We start from the raw sequence: 8,883 nt of genomic DNA on the forward strand, positions 1-8,883 counted from the left end.
GACAGGGGAAGTTGCATTTTTTTCTTAGCATTTAATGATACTGGCACATTTATCTGAGTTTTGGGGGCAGGAATTTTCAAATTGAATTGAAAAGCAATTACAAAGTGTCTAGAAATCCTTAAGTGTAACATTGTATATAATGTCTATGAAGTGGACTCTCTTCACTACTCCTTACCAGTTTAGAAACTTAGCTATAAAGTGGTCACTAAATCTAATGGAAGAGGTTGTTAAAATTCTATCTAGTATATGGTTTCTAAATAAGTAATTTATAATTAATATAAATGTAATTTTTAACCATCAATGATATTACAGCACTTTACACTCATACAAACTAAGTGTAGTACTTTTTCTAGTTTTAATACTGATGATACATTTAACATTGACAAGTCTGGAACTGTAAGGGGGTTGTCCCTGTGAGTGAAGGACCATAGTTGGTCCTTGATGAGGTGAGGCCACTTTGAATTACACACACTAGAAACTACTTCTAGGGCCATGAATATACCTGATCCAAAAGTCTGGGTCAATAGGCCCATTAACATACCTTAGGCTCTGGAGGACAAATAACTGGGGACCTTGACCTCTATGGTGTGAGGAAGGAACACCCTCATTTTCTAAGGACCCTGACACAGGACTCCCTAATCTTTATACTCACCCTACCCATGCAGCCCCAGGATCCCATCACCAACTTCACCATGTAGGAACCCTCTTTGAAACCCATATGACCATGAAAGAAAGCATCAGGTCCAATCTCTTTTGTGACAGGATTTAGGCATTTTCTTTTCTATTTTACCTAGGTCCCAGAAATGGCATCATCACTCATCACTTTCTTTTAAGCACCCCAAGAATATTCACTTATGATATCATACTAATTCTGAGATTTTCAGAAAACATCATGTAAAGTTCAATGTGGTACATCAGGTTTAATATTCTGTTTTGTAATACTTCCCACAAATCTATACTAGTTAAAAATACCTACATAAATATGAAAAGAAAAACCCTCCCAAATTCTACACTTTTTTTAAAAAAGATTTTTATTTATTTATTTATTTGTCAGAAAGGGAGAGAGAGAGCGAGCACAAGCAGGGGGAGCGGCAGGCAGAGGGAGAAGCAGGCTCCCCACTGAGCAGGGGCCCCAACATGGGAAGCAATCCCAGGACCCTGGGATCTTAACCTGAGCCGAAGGCAGACGCTTAACCAACTGAGCCACCCAGGTGTCCTTACTCTACTCTTTTTGTATTCAGTTTGGTTTTTGCACTTTTGAACCTTATTTTCTTAAAGGAAGAAGGCAGTAATTTGATATTGGCAGTAATTAAATTAGAACTAAATTATTCTATCCCAAAAATGAGAACAAATTTATTTCACTTTAAACCATGACAGACACATTTTAGGATATCAATGACCCTTTTGGAATCTGTTGAAAACTAAAGACAGTTCACCAGAAGAAATAAAACTCACAACTTTGCATATAATTTCAGGGAATTTAGGGCCTTCCTAGAGTGCATTCATAGAACCTAGTTTACAATCTCTTGTATTTTCTTAAGACAAAAATTATTTTTTATGAAATAATACAATATATTTATAAAGACTGCTTCCCAATTAGTGAGCTTTATTCATTAAACAATTTGAGTGTTGCTAAAGGAAAATAAATTTCAAATCAGCCTGGATGTCTTAACATGGCTAAAACCCTTACTATATACCAAAACACTTTGTTCTTAAAGATCACTCATTCACCAACTGGCAACTCTGTGATAGATTAAACTAGACAACTAAATAAAAAGGACTTAAAGTATGAATTCAGATTTATATGTCAAAAACAAAATCAGGATATCATCAAGGCTACTGATGTGTGGGTGTCAGAATTAGAAAGGTATGAGATGATAATATTTATCGAGCACCAGAATTGTGCTAGGCACTTTTATGACATGCCCAGCTTGCAAGACATTAGTGTTTCCAGTTCGCAGATGAGAACTTTGAGGAACTGTGACAATGGGAGGTACTTCAGTGACCAGTCTGGATGTGAACTAAGAGCAGTTTGACACAATGATTCATTGCTCTGGTTACAATTCTTCACGAGGCCCTAATGGAAAAGCGAAATTATATTTTTTAAATGTTTATATTTTGTAATATATCCTCACTGGATTCTGCATTATAATGGAGGAGGGTAGAGTTGGTATTAACGAGAAGGAGGACAAAGACAGGATGATAAGCAAAGCAGAAAAATGTGCACACAGAGATGGAAATGGGTCAGGGTCATAGGATATGAGACCTGGAACAGGTGTTAGAGATCATCTAATTTACATAAAATAGAATTGAGGTCTAGGGAGAGGGTTGCCCAAAGTTATAAAGAGAATTGGTTCTAGAACTGAGATAAGAGTTCTAAAATGCTAGATAAGAATGCATGGTGGCTAAGAGTGAGAAGACTGATTTCAAAGGATGAAATGCAGGAAAGCTAAAAACAAAAACAAAAAAGCTCTGAGTCATGATTTGTAAGCTGGGAAAAGTCAATAGAAGACACTAAATAAATGTTCATAGGATTATCACAATTCACATCTATTTAAACAAATCTTTTATCAACTTGGAGATTTTCATGGACAGGTAGACTCTAATGGGAAATCTATGGTCATATGCACTTAAAACCATTACTTTGTTATATATAGTAATAAAAAGTTAAAATAATAATGTATTAATAATTAAGTTTTCAAAGTGCTTTCACATTAAAGATGTAATTTTATCTTCATAATGCTGAAAGTTAAGTATTATTATGGTCATACTCATTTCATAGAGGGAACTGAAGCTAAATAAGATTAATCAAATTGCCCAAGGAAATAGCATTAATATTTATATATTAATTATATAAGAAATAGAAATCCAGATCAGTTATACTTTTTTGATCATTTATCCCAATATTACTTATTAAAAATTAGCATGATAAAAATTCACTTAAATATCAGATACTTACTTTTTAAAATAAGACACATAAATAATGCCCTATAATATAACTAAGAAATTAAACCATAGTCTAAAATGTGATATGCAATCATGACTTGCCTGACATGCAATGAATAGTGCTGAAATTTCATTCCCATGGTCATTCAGTTCTAGTTTACACACCGCAAAACCTATCAAAGTAAAATATACTCATTTTGGTCATCCCTATGTAAGATGTCAAGCAATGCAAAAGGGTACTAAATTTAGTTCATTCATGTCCAGATGGAATTTTACAGAGAATGTCTTTGGAAAATGAGTACATTTTAATTAGATAGCATGCATGGTTTATAGCAAAATTATCTTTGTTGCCACTTAAAACACTAACTGGAGGGAACATTTACATATGTTTTACTAGATTACCTATCAAAATAACTCAATAAATATTATATCCTGTCAAGAACACAGGACACTCTTGAACATAAGATTCTATATATGAAGCTGCCTATTTTACCTGACAAGCATACAATGTATATGTGATAATGACAAATAACTCCCTAATAATCTGCTATAAAAGTTGAATAGTTCACTTCAGCTATGGTTTAACATTACACTAAATATTCCTGATACAGAAATACATAGCTTGGCAATGAAGCAAAGATGTACATGTTTAGTTTTCATTGATTCCAGTTTTGGATTATTACAAGATATAAAAGTTTTTAACAATGTAATGTTATTATTTCTGCTCCATAATAAAGGTAATTTTTAATTAAATACACATACATACTTTCTTTAAAAATTGACTTTAAATTTTACTTTATTAGTTCTACATATGGACTCTAGGCAAAATACTATTCACTGGATTTAAATTATAGAAATCTGAAACATATTCCTAGATTCTGATCTTAAGGAGATCTGTTGAAAAGTTCTCCTGAGAAGGAACAGATAAATTTGATTCAATTAACCATAAAGGTAACTTTAAACCAAAAAATATAAATTAAGTGACTAAATAACATCTTTAATTTATTTTACTAACCATTCAAGATTATTCTATTAAGAAATCTTTTTCCCAATAAGTGTTATGCTTTTTTTTTTTTTCCTAACGTCTTATGAAGGACCCTATTCAGAACAAAATTTGATTATGCGGTTTTGGCCATGGATCCTCCACAAGACTTTCCCAGATCCGCTCCCACGGACACTAACTCCAACTAAGAAGCCAAACGTCTCTTGGCTCTATTCCCGTGGAACTCAGAATTTTGGCATCCTCCACCAGCCAAAAACAAAACATGTCAATACAAGGACGTTTGCCTACATCATGACATCAGATCCTCATAATACTGAGACAGAATTCTGAAAGTAAAAATCAAGCATAAAACACCAATTTACTGAGCACACTGAAGTGACTGTGGGAGAAAATCCAAATTGTTAAATGGAAACAATCAGGCAGTCATTGAGGCAACTACTTGGCTTCAAGCTCCAAGAATATCTTCCTGAAAAGCTTCATACTTCTCAGCAACTCAAGTAATGGCATGAGTTATATGGCTGCTTGTACACTAAGTAAAGGATTCTATTAAGGAAACTCAGGTCATCTTGGGCTCTGAACCAGGCCAGGTGTCATGGGATAGAAATTATAACAAAAAAGAGTAGATGAGGGTAGTCCTCCTTACTTGTAGATGTGCTTTGGCAGAAGGCAAAATTGTCCCAAAGACTAGAATCTACCAGGACCTGTTTCTTATAGCAAACTTAAGTTCTTTACAGCTCCAGAGTCAGACAGGATTCCGAGGAAGTTGCATAGGACTGATGGAAACCTATTTAGGGTGCCGTCTACTCATAGGTCAAGATGCCTTCCTGTGACTAAAACATTGAAAGTGGGACTCTCCGGGGAGAAACAGCCCTGCAACTGCAGTGTGGGCAGAGCTCTCTTCCTTCCTGATAAATGTGGACAGACTATCAATAGTGAGCCCTACCTTGACCAGATGTTTGACCAAAGATTCCTGGTATTGGCCAAAGACAGCATGTCATTTCAAGGCAGAATGTATGCCAAAGCCTCGAATTTGGCTTTATATCTGTTGACACAACATATACTGTGTTGACCAAATACATATATTTGTTGACCAGGTATATTACCTGGTTATATATTCCATTCAGCTTGGCAAGAAATAAACCACCCAAGAAATAAGATCTTGGACAAGAAATAGGAGCATTTATTCACAAGAAGAAAGCATATTATATAGATATTATTATGTCCGTTTTTAAAGTGAAGAATTTAGGTTCATAGATGCTCATGACTAATGAGTGACTAAGACAAGTACATACATGATGGAAGAAATACAAACGCAAATGTGGTGGTATAATTTTTTAGTCATTAGTTCCGCCATGAAAAAATACAACTTTCTAATTGTTGCAAAACTGATGTCAGCTTTTAGCACACGTCCCCTTGTGCTTTATCATCATTTCTACTTTAGAGATGCAACACTGTAATGTCAATGAGAACTGTTCTAATAACGCTTATCAGCTATTTGGACCTCACCCAAAAAGTGATGCACAATATCCCCCTACTCTCAAATCTCCAAACTTAGAGGAGGATTGTAATGTGTCTCTCTCCTTATGTCCAGCTCAGCCCAGGAGGTAGGGCACCAAAAAAGACTAATGACTAAAGTCAGATCTTCCCATCAAATTCACTCTCTTCCCATCAAATTCACTCCCATCATCAGCTCATGAGATCTTTATGTGAGAAGATACAGTAATAGGTTCTGGCTGACTAAATTTATGTACTAACACTTTATATTTCATACCTGACCCCTAGACTCTTGAATTTAAAATTTTGCTAAATACTTGCTATCTTTTTTCTTCTTTTTTCTGATTCTGATCTGAAAAGTAACCTCTGGAAAATGTAACCTTTTAATAAATCACAGTGTTCATTCTTACTAATAATTAAAATGTAAATTAAAATTACTATCCTTTCATTTACAAATGCAGTACACTTTTATGTTAATATCTAGGGTGATCAGACATGAACACTCCATACATTGCCTGACCAGTTGCCTTCCAATATTTAACAAAACCCTTAAAGGTTCTATACAGTGATTTTATTTCTAAAATTTTAGCCATAGAAAATCAAGGTATGAACATTTATGTAAAATAGCAATTTTATTATTTTTAAAAATTGGAAATAACATATGTTCCAACAATAGGATACGGTTATATTGATTATGATAGATTTTGTAATATCATACTCAAATTTAAAGACATGTGTGTATAGATATATACATGATGTATGTATGTACACACAGATTTATTTATTTAAAATGCTTTCAGCTATAAATAACAGAAACCCCAATTCATATGGCTGAAACAGTAGAAAATGTATTCTCCTCCATAACTCTAAGTGCAGGTATAAGGCCGCTCTAGGTACAGTAAGATCAGTAGCTCAATAATGTCAATGAAGGCTTTGATTCCTTCTACCTTTTCACTCTGTCATCCTCATAGTGTTTGAGGGGCCCTCAGGCTGTCACCCTTCGGGGTTACAAGGTAGCTGCAGTTTGCATGACAATGTCCATGTAAACCGAAGGAAGGGAGCCACATCTGTGTGTGTGTGTGTGTGTGTGTGTGTGTGTGTTTATGTGTGTACACAAAAATATCTTTTGGCAGAGTCAAAGGATATGATTATCCTTAATTTTAATAGATATTGCCCATTTGTACTCTATAGAGGTTGTACCAATTCATATTTCTCTTAACAATGTATGAGATTACCTATTTTCCTGCACCCTCATCATTCCTATTTCTAGTCTGGTAGGTGAAAAATGGTACCTGATCATGATTTTAATTGTATTTTTCTTATTTTGAGTGAGATTATTAATCTTTTCATGTTTAAGTATCATCTGTATTTCCTTCCCTGTTAACTGTTTGCTTTTATCCTTTGCTCAGTTTTTATATTAGGTTAGTATTTTTTAAAATAATCTACATATTAAGAAATTAGCTACAACTATTTCGTTCAGATTTTCATTTGTCTTTTGACCTTGTGATTTCTTGTGTATGTGTTTTAATACAGAATTTAAAATATTTGTATGATGTCACATATTTTAGTCTTTTTTTATAGCTTCCATTTTTGTGTCATACTCAGAAAGGCCTTTTCTACCCTGTCTCTATATTTTAGAATGTAACTTATATTTTCTTCTAATATTTTTATGGCTTATTTACTTTAAAAATCTTTATTTTTTAAAAGATTTATTTATTTATTTATTTATTTATTTATTTATTTATTTGTCAGAGAGAGAATGAGAGAGAGAGAAAGCGTGTGCGAGCACAAGCAGGGGGAGCGGCTGGCAGAGGGAGAAGCAGGCTCCCCGCTGAGCCAGGAGCCCAATACAGGACTCGACCCCAGGACCCTGGGATCATGACCTGAGCCGAAGGCAGACGCTCAACAGACTGAGCCACCCAAGCGCCCCTACTTTAAAAATCTTTAATCCATCTCAACTCCATTTTGTCATAGTGTCCAATTTATTTTTCTTCAGATGATTATCCATTTATCACCATTTATAATACTATCTTTCCCATGATAGTGATTTGAAATGTGGAAAGGAGCATAATGACACTTATCCTGACCACATGGATCCTTAGATCCAAAAGTTCTTTTCATAAAATTAAGCAGTAACACAGGATGCTTAAGGGTCAAATGAGGAACCCTCTTGAAATCTAACCACAACCAGTACAGATGAACGTTACCAACAGTAGTTGGTAACAGTGTTTCTGTCCAGGCCAGAAATGACCAGCTGCAGCCCTTTTCGTATTCCATCTATTCTATCAATAATTTTAAGTCTTCTATTGTTGTATATTATTTCCTAGTTCATGTTAGGTGTGGAATATTTAGCCCACAACAACCAAGTCCTTCCAGGATGGTGTCCCTTACCTCCACTGATGCCAAGCCAAGATCCCTTTCTCCCAGGACTCCAGAGGAAAAAAAATTACACATTCCTTCTCCCCCAAAGTCACAAAGCTTCTCCTCAGTTACATAACCCAATATATCATTCAGCTTCCCAAAGGAGCAATGTTTTCCCCCCACTATTATCAGAAGAGGAGGGAATGAAAATAATTCAGAATGTCTCTGGTACTTTGTCTCCGAGATAACATCAATTCTGTTCATATTTGTGTGATATCCTATCAGATTTTACCCATTTACTGAGTCCTAGATACTACTGCAAGAGCTGAGAGAGGAGGGAAGAAGCATAAATCGTGGCTCTCGCTCAAGGAACTCAGTCTAGTGAAAGCAGAAGAGTAAACAGTCAAATTTAATAAAATGTGACAAACGGTTTACACAGGGTGCTGTGGGAGAGGACAGGAAAATCACCTCAACCATACTGGGAGTCTACTGAAGACATAAAGGAGGAGATGATGTTAGCAATGTCTTTAATGATGAGTAAAAGTTGGTGGATGAGTAAGGAGAAGGCATAAATGAGGAAGAAGAAGGACATTCCAAAACAATCACCCCTCCCCCCCACATACACACAGGCACATAAATGCAGTCCTAAAAAAGAGCACGATGCCTTCCAGATCCTGCGAGTATTCCAGAATGGTTGGAGGGATAGGGCCTCAGGCAGTGACAAGCACTGAGCCTCTAAGGGTAGACTGAGAGCCAGGACATTCCTTGTGTATCTTCTCAAGCAGTTTGTGCTTTGATATGGTCAGTGATAAGAGCTAGCAAAACACTTTAATCAGGAAGCAAAATGGTGAGATGTAAATTTTAAAAACCCACTTCAAATAAGATATTTTAACCTTTTTTGTGCCAAGGTCTCTTTGATATCTGATGAAGCCTACATATCCCTCTCAAAATAATGGGTTAAATTATAATTATAAACATATTTTAAATGTGATATAATAAAACCTGATAGCATAAAAACCTAATAAAATAATATCTAGTAGTGATTTAAATAACTATCAATTTAAAAGTGATGAGCATAA

This window comes from Callorhinus ursinus, unplaced genomic scaffold (assembly GCF_003265705.2).
Source record: "Callorhinus ursinus isolate GAN/ISIS: 27379988/994484 unplaced genomic scaffold, GSC_fseal_2.0 scaffold2, whole genome shotgun sequence".
In the NCBI taxonomy this organism is placed as follows: Eukaryota; Metazoa; Chordata; class Mammalia; order Carnivora; family Otariidae; genus Callorhinus; species Callorhinus ursinus.